The sequence below is a fragment of the Eleutherodactylus coqui genome, chromosome 8 (assembly GCF_035609145.1).
Source record: "Eleutherodactylus coqui strain aEleCoq1 chromosome 8, aEleCoq1.hap1, whole genome shotgun sequence".
Taxonomy (NCBI): Eukaryota; Metazoa; Chordata; class Amphibia; order Anura; family Eleutherodactylidae; genus Eleutherodactylus; species Eleutherodactylus coqui.
This window is the reverse complement of record NC_089844.1, coordinates 45,385,871-45,406,016: the sequence shown is the minus strand read 5'-3', so window position 1 is coordinate 45,406,016 and position 20,146 is coordinate 45,385,871.

Genomic DNA, 20,146 nt, shown 5'->3' with positions numbered 1-20,146 from the left:
TACATAGAGGGCAGTATTATAGTAGTTATATTCCTGTACATAGGGAGCAGTATTATAGTACTTATATTCTTGTACATAGGAGGCAGTATTATAATAGTTATATTCTTGTACATAGGGTGCAGTATGATAGTAATTTTCTTGTATATACCGGAAAGTATTATAGTAGTTATATTTTTGTACGCAGAAGTCGTATTAGCATGGGTATAATATCAATATATAGTACATTATTGATAATAGAATTCATTATTAGATTCTTGTTACCTGCAGCCTTGTGTAGGGTTAACTTAGTGGCAGTGAATTTAAAGAACCCCCACAAATAAGCTCACTTCAATTCAGGTTTATTCTTCCCTTTGGAGTACATATCTCCTGATTGATGTCTCCTCTTGATAGTTGTGTTTGACATCCTCAAACATCTGTATCACACATACTTGTCAGTGGAGTTCACTTGTTCTCCCTTTGTGGCATCTTTGTCATTTACCATAAGAGTTATTTTTTATCTCAAGATTAGAAAATGGCGTGATGGAATCAGAACGGCTATAACAAATAAATCTTTCTATATTTTCCAAAATGCCGTGTTATATAATCTCCTTAAAGATTAGCACATAGAAGATTGTGTTTCTAATCAGCTTCCACATCAAATATCCGCTGAATGGCAGTATTCACTAGATATTACTGTAATCTATTTATTTTTCTTAAAGGGATGTGCCATTGACGTGTCTGGTACATGGGCTGTGGAAAATGAAGAAAAAATGTACATTTGGGCTATGAATCTGTCAGTACCCTTTTAAGGCTGCAGGGCGCAGTATTTTGACCGATCAGTCATCCTAATGAGTTCCAGATGCGTTTTCCTTTCATTGAATTGTGCAGCGTATTGCGCATCTAAGCACGTATTTCACACACATTTGCTCACCTTCCATAGACTTCTAGGGGGACCTTTGTTGCACAAATGCACACAAAATAGAGCAGGTAAAAAATTTTTTGAATTTCCAAATATGGAAAATGTATATAAAGCCATTGATATTAATGGCTTCTATTCTCTGTGTATTGGGGGTGCATATACGCCCGTGTGAAGAAGCAGTCACTGTAGTTTTTTCACCCGCAAAGCATGATCATTTGCGCGCGGTAGATGAACACACCCCTTTTTAAATAGTTATTTAGCCTAATAAGTGTCAGATGTGTTTTTTTCAGCAGAATTACGCAGTTTTTCACACATTTTCTCGCATTTTGCACAAGCTTTTGTGCACTCTCTATTGACTCCTATGTGGACCCTTGATGCTTAAATGTGCAGGAAAACAAAGAATAATTTATGTGCGTGAAAACACCCATAAATTTGGTCATGTAAGAAGCTCTTAGGGAGAAATACGAGTTCAAAAATGGAAAACATGTGTTAACCCATTGTTCTTAATGGGTTCTATTCTTTGCATATAGTGCAAGCAAATTTGGCCCACGAAAATACGCCCATGTGAAGAAGCCCTAATATGCATTAAAATAGGACATGCTTCTATGTTTATGACACGAAGAAAATATGTGCATGAAAAATGCATGTCTGAATTTCCAGATGCAGGACAGTGAGTCATTTTTGCATGCATATCAGCGGTAAATACGGTATTTCTTACGCATGCATGGTATGTTCACAGGTGTGTGCAAAACATCCCCGCCCCCATTTTAAAGGCTATTTAATAGAGATGAGCGAGCACACTCGTCCAAGCTTGATGCTCGTTCGAGTATTAGGGTACTCGAGATGCTCGTTACTCGAAATGAACGCGACGCGGAACTCGAGCCAATTTAATTTCCCTTCCCCACATGTTTAGCGCCATTTTCTAGCCAATAAACATGCAGGGAAGGCATTACCACTTCCTGCTGTGACGTGCCAGCCCTCTGCCCACCAACAGCAGTGAGTGGCTGGCAGAATCAGGTGACCGCCAAATACTTAAACTGGCGCCCTACTCCAAACCCTCCCCCCTCCTCCTCCTCCGCCACCTCCACCTCTCAATTAAAAAGCTTGAGCACGCCGCCTGCAGTCGGTAGCGCGCAGCGCGGCAGCACAACAGCAATTGTGGAATAGCAGCTGCAACATGGGCGGCGGAATGGTAGTCAGCCTCCACAGGACTTTACAGAGGAATGGGCATCTATAGCAGACATCTGCCAGGTCCTCGGAAACTTTGAGGAGTCTACCCAAATGGTGAGCGGTGATGCAGCCATCATTAGCGTTAGCATTCCGCTGCTTTGCCTGCTGAGAAGTTTGCTGCTAAGCATAAAGGCCGATGCTTTGTGTTTAGAACAGGAGACGGGGGATGACAGTATGTCACTTGATAGCCAGACCACCCTCATGTCTATATCTCAGCACGTTTTGGAGAGGGAGGGGAAGGAGGAGGAGGAGGAGGAGGAGGAAGAGACTGCTGTCCACACTGCAGAGGATACCCACGCTGCTTGCCTCTCATCTGTTCAGCGTGTATGGGCTGAAGAGGAGGAGGAGAACCCTGAAAGTCATCCTCCTAGTGAGGACGTGTGTTGCATACTGGTACCCTGGCACACATGGCTGACTTCATATTAGGCTACCTTTCCCATGACCCTCGCACTAGACGCATTCTGGCCACACAGATTACTGGGTGTACACCCTTCTAGACCCACAGGATAAGGAGAACCTTTCTACTTTCATTCCCAAAGAGGAAATGGGTACGAGAGTGATGCAATACCACAGGGACCTGGTGGAAAAAGTGATGCTAAAGTTCTCATCTGACAGCGCTAGCGTCACAAGACGCAGTTCAGAGGGCCAACTAGCAGGGGAGACATGGGGATCAGGCAGCATGTCCAGCACAGGCAGAGCAACACTCTCCAAGACCTTTTACAGTTTTATGGCTCCCCAGCAAGACAGTGTCACCACTCCCCAGTCAAGGCTGAGTTGAAGGGAGCACTGTAAAAAGATGGTGAGGGAATACATAGCCGATCGTACCACCGTCCTCTGTGATGCCTCTGCTCCTTACAACTATTCGATGTCAAAGCTGGACACATGGCACAAACTTGTGCTGTACGCCCTGGAGGTGCTGGCCTGCCCTGCCGCTAGCGTCTTGTCAGAGAGGGTGTTTAGTTCAACTGGAGGGGATCATTGCGGATAAGTGTACCCGCCTGTCAACTGCCAGTGCTGACATGCTTACACTCATAAAGATGAACAAAGGCTGAATTTCCCCAGACTTCTCTTCTCCACCAGTGGAAAGCAGCCGATCCTAAAGATTCTTTTAGCTGCAACAGAAGAAATATGCATCCTCTCTCTAGCCCCAATAAAGGGGAGAAGTAGCTTGGTCTATCCCTTTCGAATCTTCCTCCTCCTCCTCCTCCTCCTAAAACAGCATGTCATCACGCTGAACCGCCAATTTTTCTGTGAGCCAAAAGACTCTATTAAAACCAATGTTTTGGGAGGGCTGCCTCCAGGCTCTGTTACAAATTAAGCAACAATGAGCTGTATCTTTAAAAAAATGTTCACGGGTTTCACCTGCCCTCGGGGTCAAGAAATTTTTCACTGGTACACTTGTACTCTTGCTACACCAATTTTTCAGGCCCTCGCCTATACTTTTAGCCAACTAATTTTTCCGGCCTTCGCCAATATTCTTGGCAAACAAATTTTTTCAGGTGTTCGCCTATACTCTAGGTACACCTATGCTTAAGGGCTTCACCTATACTCTTGCAACAGAAATGTTTCAGGGATTCGCCTATACTCTTGCTACAGAAATGTTTCCGGGGTCTGCCTATACACTTGCTACTGAAAGGTTTGAGGGATTCGCCTATACTCTTGCTACAAAAAATGTTTCAGTGGTCTGCCTATAACTTGCTACTGAGAGGTTTGAGGGGTTCGCCTATACACTTGCTAGTGAAAGGTTTGAGAGGTCTGCCTATACTCTTGCTACAGAAATGTTTCCAGGGTCCACCCATATTCTTCCTACTGAAAGGTTTGAGGGATACGCCTATACTCTTGCCACAGAAATATTTCAGGGGTCCGCCTACACACTTGCTACTGAAAGGTTTGAGGGGTTCGCCTATACACTTGCCACAGAAATGTTTCCGGGGTCCACCCATACTCTTGCTATTGAAAGGTTTGAGGGGTTCGCCTATACACTTGCTCCTGAAAGGTTTGAGTTGTCCGCCTATACTCTTGCTACAGAAATGTTTCCGGGGTCCCCCTATACTCTTTCTACTGAAAGGTTTGAGGGATTCGCCTATACTCTTGCTACAAAAAATGTTTCAGTGGTCCGCCTATAACTTGCTACTGAAAGGTTTGAGGGGTTCGCCTATACACTTGCTACAAAAATGTTTCAGGGGTCAGCTCATACTCTTGCTACGGAAAGGTTTGAGGGATTTGCCTATACTCTTGCTACAGAAATGTTTCAGGGGTCTGCCTCCACACTTGCTACTGAAAGGTTTGAGGGGTTCGCCTATACTCTTGCTACTGAAAGGTTTGAGAGGTCCGCCTATACTCTTGCTACCGAAAAGTTTCTGGGGTCCACCCATACTCTTGCTACTAAAAGGTTTGAGGGATTCGCCTATACTCTTGCTACAGAAAAGTTTCCGGGGTCCGCCTATACACTTGCTACTGAAAGATTTGAGGGGTTCACCTATACTCTTGCTACAGAAATGTTTCAGGGGTCCGCCTATACACTTGCTACTGAAAGGTTTGAGGGGTTCGCCTATAAACTGGCTACTGAAAGGTTTGAGGGGTCTGCCTATACACTTGCTACACAAATGTTTCAGGGGTAAACCTATACACTTGCTACTGAAAGCTTTGAGGGGTTCGCCTATACACTTGCTACTGAAAGATTTGAGGGGTTCACCTATACTCTTGCTACAGAAATGTTTCAGGGGTCCGCCTATACACTTGCTACTGAAAGGTTTGAGGGGTTCGCCTATAAACTGGCTACTGAAAGGTTTGAGGGGTCTGCCTATACACTTGCTACACAAATGTTTCAGGGGTCCGCCTATACACTTGCTACTGAAAGCTTTGAGGGGTTCGCCTATACACTTGCTACTGAAAGGTTTGAGGGGTTCGCCTATCCTCTTGCAACAGAAATGTTTCCGGGGTGCGCCTATATACTTCCTACTAAAAGGTTTGAGGGATTTGCCTACACACTTGCTACTGAAAGGTATGAGTGCTTCACCTAAACATTTGCTACAGAAGTGTTTCCGGGGTCCACCCATACTCTTGCTACTGAAAGGTTTGAGGGGTTCGCCTCTACTCTTGCTACAGAAATGTTTCCTTGACCCGCCTATACTGTGGGTACACAAAGGTTTCCCATAGCGGTGTTTAGCTGTCTGGCACAAAAACACTGAATGACTAGGACAGAAGTGTGGGCCGAGGTCCTTGGTGTAGTGAAACTCTGCCATGTGTGGGCACTCTGATTTCTTCATGTGTAATACTGTCTTTGCGTATCATGGGCTCGCCTATGTTGTGGGTGCACAAAGACTTCCCATTGCGGTGTTTTAGGTATCTGACACAAATACACTGAATGACTTGAGTAGGGCGCAGAAGGCTTCCCCCATTGCGGTGTTCTGCTATCTGACACCTACACAGAATGAAGTGTGTGGGGACACATGGATTTCCCATAACTATGTAACTCGCGGCACCTTGGGTCGCACAAGGTGTTTGCTGGGACCGAGCCTGACCCAGGGCCCGTTCACGTGCTTCCCACACAGAGTATTGCTGCATTGTGGAGATGTGTAGAAGTGCTGGCACCTGACAATTTTGTAACAGAGGTGGCACGGGATTGGAATGATAGTCGTACGTCAATTTATCATCAATTCTCAACAGCATTGTGGGCTATCGCCCACACTTTCAAAGAGGGTCGCTGCCTGGCCATGCCAACCCTCTGCAGTGTGTGTCTCCGGTTCCTCCTCATCCAGTGCGCACTTATAAATCGACATGAGGGTGGTGTGGCTACAAAGCGAGCGTGTGGTATGAGGGCAGCTAAACGCCGCGCAGGGAAAATTTTATATGCGCTTTGGACGCAGGGCCGTGCGGGGGGTTGGACTGCAATGCCAGCATTTAACCCAGGAGAAAAGGTAGCGGTGTCACCTGCAGGCAGTGATTTCCTTCGTTGCAGCTAGTGTGGTGCTTAGCTAAGATGTGCCAGTGCATGTGCCTTGCTGCTTATGGTCTGTCCCAAGTAAATTGTTAGAGGGTGTGACCGCCAGGCTCTTGCCCCTAATTTGGCTTAATAGTGGGACCTGGGAGCCTCAGATGCACCCATGCATGCTGCCCCTGCCGGTCCCTATCCGTTTCTGTGGTGTTTCCATGACTTTCTGATGTTTTCAGGTGTTTCACACAACCCCCCATGCGGAGCATCGGTCAGCTTGAAAAATGCTCGAGTACCCTCTTGACTTCAATGGGGTTCATTACTCGAAACGATCTCTCGAGCATTACGAAGAGTTCGACTTGAGTAACGAGCACCCGAGCATTTTGGTACTCGCTCATCTCTACTATTTAACCTAATGAGATGCGTTTTTCCCCCATAGTTTAGTGCAGCATATTACACTACTGCGCTCCTCCTATAGGCCCCTATGGGGCCCTTGGGGGGCAAATACACAGGAAAATAGAGGGAGAATGCGCGCAAAAATGTTCATGAGAATGAATCATTGAAACCAATGGGTTCTATTCTCTATGTTATACAGGCAAAAACCCACACAAATGCGGTCGTCTGCAGAAGGCCTTATGCTGTCTGTATTACGTGCATAAGAAATAAGCCGGTGATGCTGGAAACACGCGAGCAATTATTTTTAGTCCTGTAAAATCAGTCTAATATTTTGTGTGATTTCATGCAATTTTTAAACCTTTCTGTGCAATTTTCATCTGTTTTGTTATGTGCATAAAAAACACGATGGGCCAAATAATGTCGCTAGAGGCTTTGCACTTTTTTATGATTATCATGGTTACATGCAAAAAAATGGATCGCAATCACATCAAGAAAAATTTTATTGCACCCATAGAGTTGCAATTTTAGTCCAAAAATCATAAAAAACAAAATAGAAGGCAATTTGATTGTTTTTTTGTTTGCTTTGAGTGTTTTGTTAAAGAAACAAATTGCGCGCGTGAATAAAGCCATTTAAAACAATCGGTTTGATTTCTGTCTGAGAGCCGGATTAAAAAATCATTTGTGAGAAAATATTCTAATATGGACTAAAAATACGTCCGTGATGAATGAGCCCTAAATTGTCAGGTTTTTGAATGGAGAGGCCGTTTAATACTGAGGACTTCGTCGTCCTTACAGATGTTTTGTGCTAAGGACCTCATGTGACAATGTTATTGAGTGACATCTGATATTCCTGCAAGTACTGAAGTACGAGGAAGGAGCTCGCGTGACAGCGCTGCTGCGTTACATTACTTCGTTGGTCGGATTGACAAGTGAGTTTATACAATTACCCATGGTATTCCTCAAGATTCTGAATTAAGACAGAGGGGGTATCCCTGTGGTTGAGTTGCGAGGTGCAGCGCTCCATCAGAGCAAGAAAGAAATGAATGGTGGGCACGCTCTAAATGAATAAGTCAATGAACTAGAGAAGCATGTATACTTTAAAAAGAATCCTAATATCTTGCAATTTTCGCTGTGGCTACAAAGTCTAATAACAATCTGGTACTTTCTGTTCTGTAGAAGAACCTCATGGACTCAATGGACAGGGGGGGGGACCTCTATGGGAGAGTACTGTGGGCATGCTCTGTGCAGGGAGGAGGAGGTGAGCTGTGACTGTTAGCTATTGACTTATATGGGACAGTGTTGCAGGCATGCTCTTTGACCTGTGGGGACAGGGGGGAAGTGAGCTGTGTCCATCATCTACAGATTTCTGTGGGACAGTATTGCTGGCATGCTCTGCAGGCTGTTTAGGGAAGGGGGGAGCTGTACCATCAACTGCAGACTTTTAAGGGAGAGTGCTGTAGGCATGCTCTATGACTTGTGCACAAAGGAGTCCGAGTTGTGCTATGTCCATCAGCTATTGACTTCTATGAGACAGTGTTTTAGATGTGCCCTTTGACCTGTGCAGGATGGAGAAGGAAGTGAACTGTTTACTTCTCCTGTAAACTTCCATGGAAAAGTGTTGTAGGCTGCACTTTGACCTTTGCAGGGAGGGGAGGGGTGTGAACTTTGCCGATCAGCTATAAACTTCTATGGGAGAGTGTTGTAGGCATGCTCTGTGATATGTGCAGAGAGAGGGAGGAGCTGAGCAGTGACCATTGCCTCTTGTGAATGGTATATCCTATGTTATGACTGTATGAGTGTTCAGCTTGCACTGTAATCCTGCCTGGGTAATGATAAAGAGACAACTGCTCAGAACAGAAAATCTCAGACTATTATTAAGCTAAGGCTGGGTTCACACAAGGCTGAATCCCACAGTTTTGCCGCAGCGAAAAACCACGAGATTTCCACTAGGAAAGCGCAGCTTTAAAACCCGCAGCACTTATCTGTGGTTTTTGGAGCGGCTTGGCCGCATGCTTTTCCATTGAAGCCGGTGCTCCCATAGAAAGCAGCACGGCCGCAACGGGAAAAACGAAAATAGACATGCTGCGGCTGGGGAATCCACGCCGCAGCGCTGGTTCTGCTGGCTTTGCCCCGATAGATTGACTGTCCCATGTTGACGAGATTCTTGACAAATCTCATCCACATGGCTGGCTAATCCCGGGATTAACGCCCACAGGCGGACTTGCTGCAGCGAAAATCCGAAAGGAATTTACGTGGAAAATCCACGCTGTGTGAACCCAGCCTTAGTGTTCAAGTAACTGAATTACAAGCTTTTAGGATTTCCAATAAATACTATAAATCATGATGTTGAAAATTAAAAAAGAAATCACCAAAAGTTCTTAAAAACTGTTTAAAGGGCCACTGATTTTTTTTCCATTCACTAAACTGCTACCCCCAATATATATATGTGAGCTAGTGTTACCTGTTCTCTGCAGATAGTCATGTGATCTCAGTTCTGACCAGCTTGGGTTTACTTGGGTTTATGTATTCAGTTTCTAGTCAGTTCCTCAATGTGTGTGATACTGTTATATGCATCCAGCACATAAACTGCTTGGAGGAGGACACAGGCACTCATGTCACAGTTGGTCTGCTCTCACACAACTCGGTTTTTACCGCGATTAGTGTGGCATTTAAAATGCCCCACTAATCGCTGTACAACGCCTCCATTGATTCCAATGGGGCTTTGCAGACTATCGTTTGAACACTGTGAAGTTTGAGCACTGTCTGCTCTATTTTCATTTATTTTAGCACTTTTTAATGCAGGTCATCATCACTCATCACAATGATGGGGTGCGTTAAAAAATGCTGTCAAGTACATTTAAAAACACCACTCAAAATTGTGATAAAAACGCTGTGGTTTCAAATGCAGTGTGAGAGCAGCCTTACTGATGATGATCACACAGCTTCTGTCACACAGTTACAATAGAGGAGTTCACAGCTCATTCTCCTAACTGCACGCTTATAGGCTGTAGCTTATTAGAAGAATATAGAAGGCAATAATTAAACTGTTCACCCAGAAGGCAATAATGGTATAGCCTTTAGCCAATGCTGTGCTGATGCATGATATTGATTTGCAATTGAAAGTAAAAAACAATCACCATGAAATTAGGGGCTGATAAGCATCAAACAGGGGCTGCACTGCATGGAAGTGGCTGGAATATACAGAGGAGACCTGCAGAGTGTCACAGGCAATCAGATGATGGGGCAGAGATGAACAAATGTGTTTTTGCCAGAGTGGCCCTTTAACCCCTTAATGACCACTAGAGATGAGCGAACGCGTTCGTCCGAGCTTGCTATTCGTGCGAATATTAGGGTGTTCGGGATGTTCGTTATTCGTAACGAACACCATGCGGTGTTCTGGTAAATTAAACTTTCTTCCCTGAGACGTTAGCGCTTTTTTTTGGCCAATATAAAGACAGGGAAGGCATTACAACTTCCCCCTGCAACGTTTAAGCCCTATACCACCCCCCTGCTGTGAGTGGCTGGGGAGATAAGGTGTCACCCGAGTATTGAAATCTGCCCCTCCCGCTGCTCGCTATGGATGCATTCTATATGCGCTCAATGGGGCCAGCGGCAGCAGCGCTGACCCCATTGAGAACATATAGAAGACAAATCCTTCTTCTCTGGCACAGCTGTAACAGCTGTAGCAGAGAAGAACGATGTTTGCCCATTGAATTCAATGGAACCGGCAATACAGCCGACTCCACTGAATGCAATGGGCTGCCGGCGATCGCAGGATGAATGGTCGGAAAGGGGTTAAATATATAACCCCTTTCCTGCAATTCATCCAGAAATGTGTTACACTAAAAATATATACCGGCGTATAAGGCGACGGGGCGTATAAGACGACCCCCCAACTGTCACCTTATACGCCGGTAATACAGTGGAGCAAAGAATAAAAAGCATTACTTACGTTTTTAGATGATCTGCGGCGCTCCTGCAGGCTGTCACTCCCTCCTGGTCCACGGCAGACAAGCTTTCTCCACGAAAGACTTTAAATCCCTGCCTCCAGAAGCACATGTGCCTTCAGCCAATCACAGCCAATGACAATGATGTCATTGAATGGCTGTGATTGGCTGTGTTTCTGGAGGCGGGGATTTCAAGGCTCCAGAAACACAGCCAATCACAGCCATTCAATGACATCATTGTCATTGGCTGTGATTGGCTGAAGGCACATGTGCTTCTGGAGGCAGGGATTTAAAGTCTTTCGTGGAGAAAGCTTGTCTGCCGTGGACCAGGAGGGAGTGACAGCCTGCAGGAGCGCCGCAGATCATCTAAAAACGTAAGTAATGCTTTTTATTCTTTGCTCCACTGTATTACCGGCGTATAAGGTGACAGTTGGGGGGTCGTCTTATACGCCCCGTCGCCTTATACGCCGGTATATATTTTTAGTGTAACACATTTCTGGATGAATTGCAGGAAAGGGGTTATATATTTAACCCCTTTCCGACCATTCATCCTGCGATCGCCGGCAGCCCATTGCATTCAGTGGAGTCGGCTGTATTGCCGGTTCCATTGAATTCAATGGGCAAACATCGTTCTTCTCTGCTACAGCTGTTAAAGCTGTGCCAGAGGAGGACGATCTTTATGCTGACAGTGGGGGGGGGGGGGGGCACTCTTGCCGCTATTGTGGCTTAATAGTGGGACCTGTGAACTTGAGATGCAGCCCACCATGTAGCCCCTCGCCTGCCCTATCCGTCACTGTGTCATTCCCATCACTTTCCTGAATTGCCCAGATTTTCACACATGAAAACCTTAGCGAGCATCGGCGAAATACAAAAATGTTCCGGTCGCCCATTGACTTCAATGGGGTTCGTTGTTCGAAACGAACCCTCGAGCATCACGGGAAGTTCGTTACGAATAACGAACACCCGAACATTTTGGTGTTCGCTCATCTCTAATGACCACCCATACATCTCATTAAGGGGCTTCATCTACCATCAAAAGACAATGCTGCATTAGAAGCCAGTAATTTTCTCTAATAGATCTCTGATTCCCACTATATAACGGATGCGCATCCGCAAATCGCGTGACCAAGGCCGACGATTCACCAAAAAGTCTGCACCTAGCAGCGTTTTCAGCGAAAGGGCCCCATCAAACGAGCGCTGCCCGCTATCCTCTGCCACAGCTGTGGCAACAGCTGTGACAGAGGAGAACGATGTTCGCCCATTGAATTCAATGGAGCCGGCAATACAGCCGGATCCATTGAAAGCAATGGGCTGCCGGCAAGCTCTGTATGAATTTTCGGGAAGGGCTTAAAATATAAGCCCTTCCCTGAAAAGCATCCTGAAAATGTGGAAAAATAAAAAATGTATACTCACCTTTTTGCTGCAGCCGGAGTTCAGCCGCGTCCGGCCGGCAGCTCTCCTGAACTGCTTTCTGTAGTATTCAGCAGGCGGGGATTTAAAATCCCCGCCTGCTGAATGGGCTGCCTCTGACTGGTCCCAGCCCTCAGCCAATCAGAGGCAGCTCTCACTCACCCATTCATGAATTCGTGAATGGGTGAGTGAGTGCTGCTTCTGATTGGCTGAGCGCTGGGACCAATCAGAGGCAGCTCTCAGCTGTCATTCAATAGCTGAGAGCTGCCTCTGATTGGTCCCTGCACACAGCCAATCAGAGGCAGCACTCACTCACATCACAAAAGCATCACAAAAGCAAATCTTTAAAAAAAAAAGTTTTTCATGTACATAATTAGCAAAACATGCAAAAACGTTATAAACTTAGGCTGGGTTCACACAGGGCGGATTTGCCGGGGCAAATCCGTCTGTGGCCGCTAATCCCGGGATTAGCCAGCGATGTGGATGAGATTTCTCGGAGATCTCATCCACACGGGATGGCGAATCCGTCTCGGCAAAGCCGGCGTTACTGTGTGGATTCACCGGCCGCAGCATGTCCATTCTTCTTTTTTTTCCATTGTGGCCGCACTTTTCTCTTTGGGAGCGCCGTCCGCAAACGGAAAAGCGTGCAGCCAAGCTGCTTCAAAACCTGCAGGTTTTAAAGCAGCGCTTTCCCGGCAGAAATCTTGTGTTTTTTCGCTGCGGCCAAACCCCGAGATTTCCGCTGGGAGTACGCCATGTGGGAACCCAGCCTTAGTGTCACCGGAATTGTGCTGAGCGAGAGAATTATGTTATCACATTATTTATTTTGCACACTAATTGCCGTAAGGCTGGATTCAGACGAACTGGATTCAGTTTTCACGCCCAGCCGATATACGTTGTCTCTCTCTGCAGGGGGGAGAGGCTGGAAGAGCCAGGAGCAGTGCTCTGAGCTCCCACCGCCTTTCTGCCTCCTCTCCGCCCCTCTGCACTATTTGCAATGAGGAGAGGCGGGGCGGGGGCGGGGATAATTCTCGGAACTTAGCCCCGTCCCACCTCCTTTCATTGCAAATAGTGCAGAGGGGCAGAGAGGGGGCGGAGAGGAGGCAGAGAGGGGGCGGGAGCTCAGTTCCTGCCTCTGGCTCTTCCATCCTCCCCCCCCCTGCAAATGAGGACACCGTGAAAACCGAGCCGATATACGGTCGTCTGAATCCACCCTAAAAATGAAATAAATTTTTAAAAAAATGGCAGAATATTTTTTTTTACCAATCCCTCTTAAAAAAAAAAAGAAGAAAAGTTATGCAATATGTTATTAGCAAATATAACTTGGCCCCCCAAAAAACAAGCCCTTGCATGGCTACGTTGGCGGAAAATGTAAAAAGTTATGGCCCCTGAAATGCAACAACAAAAAACCTGAAAAATTGGTGCAAACAGACTCGTCACTAAGGGGTTAATATAAAAACTTTATACAAGAGAGCATTTTATGAGGATTCCCTTTAAACGCCACATCAGTAGACGAGCCTCAGTGGAACAGTGTTATGAAGCCGAGTCCTAAATGAGTAGAATTGCAACATATACAGAAAAATACGTCTGATGGGCAGAGGATAAAGTCTAAAAAGTTTCCGAAAATCGGGTTTGATTGGAACATGTGAAGAATTTTGGAAACTTGAGCTTTGCTGCTTGGTCCCCAGTGGCTTAATCATAACCTTTACAGGGCGGTGAAGGGAACGTAGCCAAGGGTAACCACCTGCCAATCACAAGTGTGATAAATGTGATATTTCCAGGGAACCACGGAGCTCGCTATCTCTCCGGGACGCTACAACACTCTCCTAATTGACGGTAATAGCTGAACAAATTTGCATTGACCTTTTGGAGTTATTTATACTTTCTTCTCAGACTTTTCTTTCCATGAAATACTTGATTATTATTGTGTTCTTTTTCTGGGAGCTTCATGTAATATTCATGAAGCCCTCGGTGTCTTATAGAGCGCGGCACCATACTGTGATCCTGCAGGGTTGAAAGTAGCCTTGAAGGATGAGGCAACTTTCCGGGAACTCTTTGCTTTGCAGGATGGATTCTAGTCGTAGGGTCATGCAGCCAGTGTTCTCCCACTACGTCCTCTGTGCGGATCTGACACGGCCAAGAAACAAGAAGATTACAATCAAATCTTCACTCTCTTATTCACATAGGTGGAGAAGATGGACCTCATTATACTCTGAACAGCCCCTTTAATACAGACAGTCCTTACCTCATTCACGTTTCCCTGTATGGAAATTAGAGCCGTGACCCCGGAGTGCAGAATAAAATCACGTCACAAGTTTTCCGTGGATCAGTTTCAATGTGAATCCACACTAGATGGAAAATCCAGCGATCTGAGCGACGTTCAACGAGGCCCGTCATCGGTGCTAGACTAGCCAGGATTTCATTAGCAAATTATCAAATGGGGTTTTCTCATGCAGTGTGGAGAGTATAATGGTGTGATTGAGGTAAAACATCCAGCGAAAGGGAATCCTGTGGACGGAAACAACTTGTGACTGAAAGGGGTCCGAGGAGGATGTCAGGAATCGTTCTAATGAAGACGTTCTGTACAGTCAGCAGCATCCAATAACAAGGCTGGTGCTCCAACTAAGGTGTCCAAACACATATCTCATCATTCTCTAGCAAGGATGGGCTATAACAGCAGAAGACCAGTTTGAGCATTGCTGGTTTAGAGGCGAGACTCCAGGGGGTAAAATAGCACAACAATTTTATCACCAAGCAACGGAAAACATTGCTTGTTCAGTTGAATCCAGATTCACCGTGCTGATGGGAAGTCAGAATTTGCTACAAGCAGCATGAATCGATGACCCCTTCCTGTCAGCTGGTCAGAACATGTCAGCACCTCCATCTAACCTGCAGCAACTACAAGAAGCTTCTTGTCCACAGGGGCCGATATTCCTGCAGAATGATTTAATCACCTAGTGGAATCTACGCCATGGCGAATAGCTTCGATTCTGAAGGCCAAAGGAAGTCCAACATGCTACTAGATGGGGGGCACTAATAAAGTACATAAGCACAGATGAACATACAAGCGCACGCATATCTGTAGTGAATCCGAGTCCAGTCCATAACATACTAAATATGGTAACTACAGGAGTTGTCTCCTTTACAGCAGGGAAACAATGAACATCCAGTCAGGGGTCTGATTGCTGTGATGCCAACTACTGGTAGGAATCTTTAAAGCATACCTGAGCTTTCAACAAGTTTTCTATATTACACCAGGTTCTCACTACCCCCTTTTAATTTGCTGCTGTTTGCACCCTGCTTCATGTTTGTAAGTTCTGCTTTTGTGATGGTCTTCCTCATTCTTCTATTGTTCTGCTATTTGTCATCCACTTTTATGCAGAGGGCATGCAGCAGTCTATCATTCTGCCAGTAGTTCACTGTCCTGCATTTCCTTGCCCTGACTTCCCATACTGCATTGCACAGTCTGTGGTCCAATCAGCAAGGTGGTCAACCAGCAGCATGGTTGCTAAACTCCCTCCCTCTGCTCTCCTTGCCGCTCGCTCTTTGCAATGGAAGGGGGTGGGGCGAGGGCAGACACACTTTGTTACTAATGTATGTACACAATGACAGAATAGTGAGTGCAGCTCTGGAGTATAATACAGGATGTAACTCTGGATCAGTACAGGATAAGTAATGTATGTACACAGTGACTCCACCAGCAAAACAATGAGTGCAGCTCTGGAGTATAATACAGGATGTAACTCAGGATCAGTACAGGATAAGTAATGCATGTACACAGTGACTCCACCAGCAGAATAGTGAGTGCATCTCTGGAGTAAGGTGTGGTTTGTTGGAGCTCCTCAGAGAACCAGGGTGTGGTTGCAGTCCCAGCTGGAAGCCTGTTTTGGATCCCAGGATCAGTGCACTCATCTGGGCTTCTTGTTCTATGGAGTCCCGCAATTCCCCCCCCCCCCCAGGCTTCGGTCGGAGGGGGGAAGTGCTGAGAAGGCAGCGACAACACCATCAGCGGCGCTGGCGGCATACGTGGTTTCAGCAGCAACAACCAGGAAAGCCGGAGCATCTAGTAAAGCTGCGAAGAGAGAGGGTCCAGGTCACAAGCGCAGTGACATGGCCCAGCAGGTTGGTGCAGCTGCATCTGACAGTGCCGGAAGCAAGATGATGACCCGCAGTCAAACTCGCAGCCAAACGCTCAGCAAAGGAGGTAAGCCGCAGTGGAGTGATCGCAGGAAAGGGGAGTCTGTGGTAGAGCTGGCCTCCCGTCTGGCCACCAGCATGGCGGTTTATGAGCGTGCTAGGAGAGAAATCCTCCTGCAGAAGGAGAAGCTACGGTCGGCCAGGTAGCTAAAGGACCAGACTGCCGCTAAAGGCAAGAAAGATGCAATAAGCAAGACTATACAGGACTGTAAAGATTGCATACAAAGGTGCAAGGAAGAGAGGGACAGGATTCTAGAGCAAAGTGGTCCCTTTAAGGAAAAGTTACTTAACGGTGATAGATTTTCCAAAATGGCGTCAGGATACAGTGGTCACAAAGAGGCTGATCACTCCAGCGATAGAGACAGCAGTGGTGACTGTTCTGATGAGGACACCTACCAGGACAGTCTGAGGGAGCAGCCTGTCTGCTCAGGAGAGCAGACCCAGAGTGGCACTACAACCACCAGCAGCCTCCGGCCGGAGCAGGTTGCGCTGCCTCTAACCTCCGGGGATTCAGATCCAGAGGAAGATAAAAGCGATGGGGGCGCTTTAATAATGCAGCAGATAAGGCTGTTGGAATCCCCCCCTAATATGAGCGGCCTTCAGTTTGGTGATGATTTACCAGAGGAGGATGTCAATATCAAGGTGAAAAAAGGAAAAAAAAAGAATTTGGTGCAGGAGAAATTTGTGTATGTGACGGGGGGCGCTGGTTTGGCTGCAAAGTCGGATCAGGGCACCCCCACCCTGAGAACCCCGGTTTCTGACTCTGCAGTGGGTTTTGAACATGGGAACAGGGATAAAGGAGTTAAACTGGCCGGGTCCTCTGTCCCTGTTTCAGTTAGTGCAGTAACAGAAACAGCCAGCAGGGCGGCTAGCACAGGACAAGGCAAGGTGGCAAAGGATTATGGCAGTGGTAGAACTGCCAGCGCCAGTAAGGCCAGTGATGCGGAGGGTGCTGCGGGGTCGGGATCGGGGGTCCCCCGTTCGACAGGTCGGTCTGCAGGGGTCCCTCAGTCTAGATCCCAGTCTAGGTCCCAGGCACCCAGTGATGTGGAGGCTGCTGGCAAAAGTAAAAAAAAAGGCAAAAATAAAAATACTAAAAGCGCCGGAATGCAGAGTGCTGACAATGGGGGGATCATTACAGCGGTTGCAGCTGCGCAAGATGGGGAAGCAGTGCCACCCCCCAGGTCCACCAAGGCAAAAACAAACCCTGCTTCTAACCCCAAGTCTGGTCAAGAGGGTCTTGGTATGAAAGGGGTGGATGTGTCTGGTGCGGCCCGCGTGTCTGATGCTCCGACGCACTCGGAGGCACGGGCTGCAGCTAGTGTTCTCAGCACAGGGGCACCTACTGTAAATAGAGGCACAGGTTCTGGGGATAGTCAGGGCACATCACAGGTTCCAGTCGCCCCTCCAGCAGCGACAACAGCTGGTAGGAGTTATGCCAGTGTCGCTGCTGGAGGGGAGGGGTCCTCCTTGTCTTCAGGCTCTAGAGAGGGCGTATTGCAACAGCGCCTCCTGGGGGCTCTACGGAAGGGGGAGAGTTCAATCACAGTTGGAGGAAGAGAGGTGAACCTGTCTCTTTGGACAGAGAGACACGGCTTAGGGGCCTTCCGAGAGCAAAGGGGGGAGACCGTATGGTCCCTACCAACACCCGGGCAGGACGCAGGTCGTAGGAATGTGGTCCGTCTTCGCTGGAGAGGCAATGATACATGCCCCCCGAGGGCGAGGGTAGTGGAGCTTCTACTGAAGATGGGCTTCAGGGCGGTTGACATCTTTGCCCTGATCCATCCCTTCAGCACGTCTGAGTTTGACATCAGTTTCGTTCGCCCAGAGGGTCTAGAACTCTTCTGGGGGAATTACGAGCTGATGAAAAGCGAGCCCGGCTGGTGAGACTTTGCCGTCCAGGTGGTGTCTCGCCAGAACGAAGTCAAGAAGGTGACCGTTTTGACTCGTAACGAGTCACTTTCTTGCTTTGACATTATGACGTGGCTCAGTAGGTACGGAGAGGTGACGGACATGCCCAGAAAGAACAGGGATGAGCACGGCATCTGGTCCGGGGCCTGGACGTTTATGGTCAAGCTGAAGCGGTCAGGTAACTCAGTGGCACACATACCATCTGCAGCCTTCCTCGGCAGGGATCGTATCCTGGCCTTTTACCAGGGGCAGCCGAAGCTCTGCCACAGGTGCGGCGACCCCTCACACTTGAGCGCCGCTTGTAAGACCTTGAAGTGCGCTCTGTGTGGGGGTTTGGGTCATCTAGCCGCCTCCTGTGCGGAGATTAGGTGTAACCTGTGTGGTGATCTCGGTCACCCATTCAGTCGCTGTCCACGCTCCTTTGCCAATGCGGTCTCAGCCCCTACGGATGGGGGCCATGGTGCGGCCTCCGGGGGTGAGGGGACTAGCAGAGGTGGAGCAGCTCAGGAGCCAGGGAAGAACCAGCAAAAGACGCCTTCTGAGCAGAGGCGTCAGGACAAACGCAGACGGAGCAGGGAGCTGACAGGAGCGCCCACAGCAGGTGGGTCAATGGTGGCCCCTGTTCCTGAAGCAAATTTTGCGGCTGAGGCCTTGAGGGACAGCGAAGTGGATGAAGAGGACAGGAGGATCCAGAGGGAGGACGGAAAGACCAACTCTTCAGATTCCTCCCACTATGAGAGTGTGGATGAGGAAGGAAAGAGGTGGCTAGAGAAACGGCGTAAGCTAGGTGCCACTAGGAGAAAGCGAAGGGGGGATTCAAGATCTTCTCCCACCCCGGGCCAGGCACTGGAAGGAGAAGCCTGCTCGACTCCAGTTGGACTCTCCAATAGGTACCGGGCCCTTCAAGACATCTCTTCCTCCTCTGAGGGGGAAGCAAAGGGCAAGGTGCCTGGGGCAAAGAAAGGGTCAACGGGGGGCACTGAGTCTCCTCCTCGTGGAGGCATAGTTCCTTCCGGGGAGGGGGCTTCTCTGGAGCCTGGAAATAAGGAAGATGGGGCCGGAGGATCCCCTGCTATGGACACATCTGTGTCCAAAAAAAGAAGCAAGGGGCTTTCCTCCGACCCCGAAGAAGCGGGTGTGAGGAAGAAAGCCATCTAATTTAATCACTCATGATGGCGGCACCCACTCCGCTGACTCTGGCATCAATTAACATTGCCAGCATTAAGTCAGATACAGCTAGATTTGTGGCCTTTGATTTTCTCGGCCGCGTTGAAGCCAACATTTTATTTTTGCAGGAGACCAGGCTGTCTGATTTGGCAGCCATACATAAGGCAAAAAGGGAGTGGAGGTCAGGCCATTCCTACTGGTCTCTTGCGGCCGAGCCGTATAGCGGAGTGGCGGTACTTTTTACCGCAGAGGTCGAATGCCGACGAGTAATTGAATTAGAAATGGGAAGGTGCCTGATCTTAGATGTCCTCATGAAGGGACAAGAATTGAGACTTGTAAACATCTATGGTCCCCAGTCAAAAAAGGACAGGAAGAGTCTCTTTATGAGGATCAAGCCCTACCTTTTTACCAGCCGCCAAGTTGTCTTTGGAGGTGACTTTAATACAGTCACGAGAGCCCGCGATAGGGGAGGCTCTGGAGACAGGCGGTTGACTTTTGACAGCGTCGCACTTAATAGCATAGCTAGCGAGGCTCGCCTGGTGGATGTCCACATCCGGCACACCCCAGGCCACGAGGGATTCACCTTTTATAGGGGTCAGAGCAGGTCTAGAATAGACAGGTTTTATTTGAAGGAGGAAGCCATCTCTTCACCAGTGTCCGTTGTTGAGGTGGAATTCTCCGATCACTGTCTAATATTGTTTTCTCTGAATGTTGCAGAGACCCCCCGGATGGGTAGAGGTTTGTGGAGACTGAATTCATCACTCCTGGAGGAAGCAGAGATAAGACAGTCCTTTGAGGATTTTCTGCAGAGCCAGGTACCATTACTGGATCTCTGTAGCAGTAAGTCAGAGTGGTGGGAGATGTTCAAGAGGAGGGCGGCGAGGTTCTTCCGTGAGCTCTCCAACCTCAGATGCCTGGACAGGTACCGCCTGTACAACGGCCTGAGGAGGAAACTCGAACATCTCGTTTCGACTGGAGGTAGCCGCGAGGAGATCTCCAGAGTGAAATCTTTACTCAAGACGTGCCAGTATGACAGACACGCATCCTTGGTTTTTG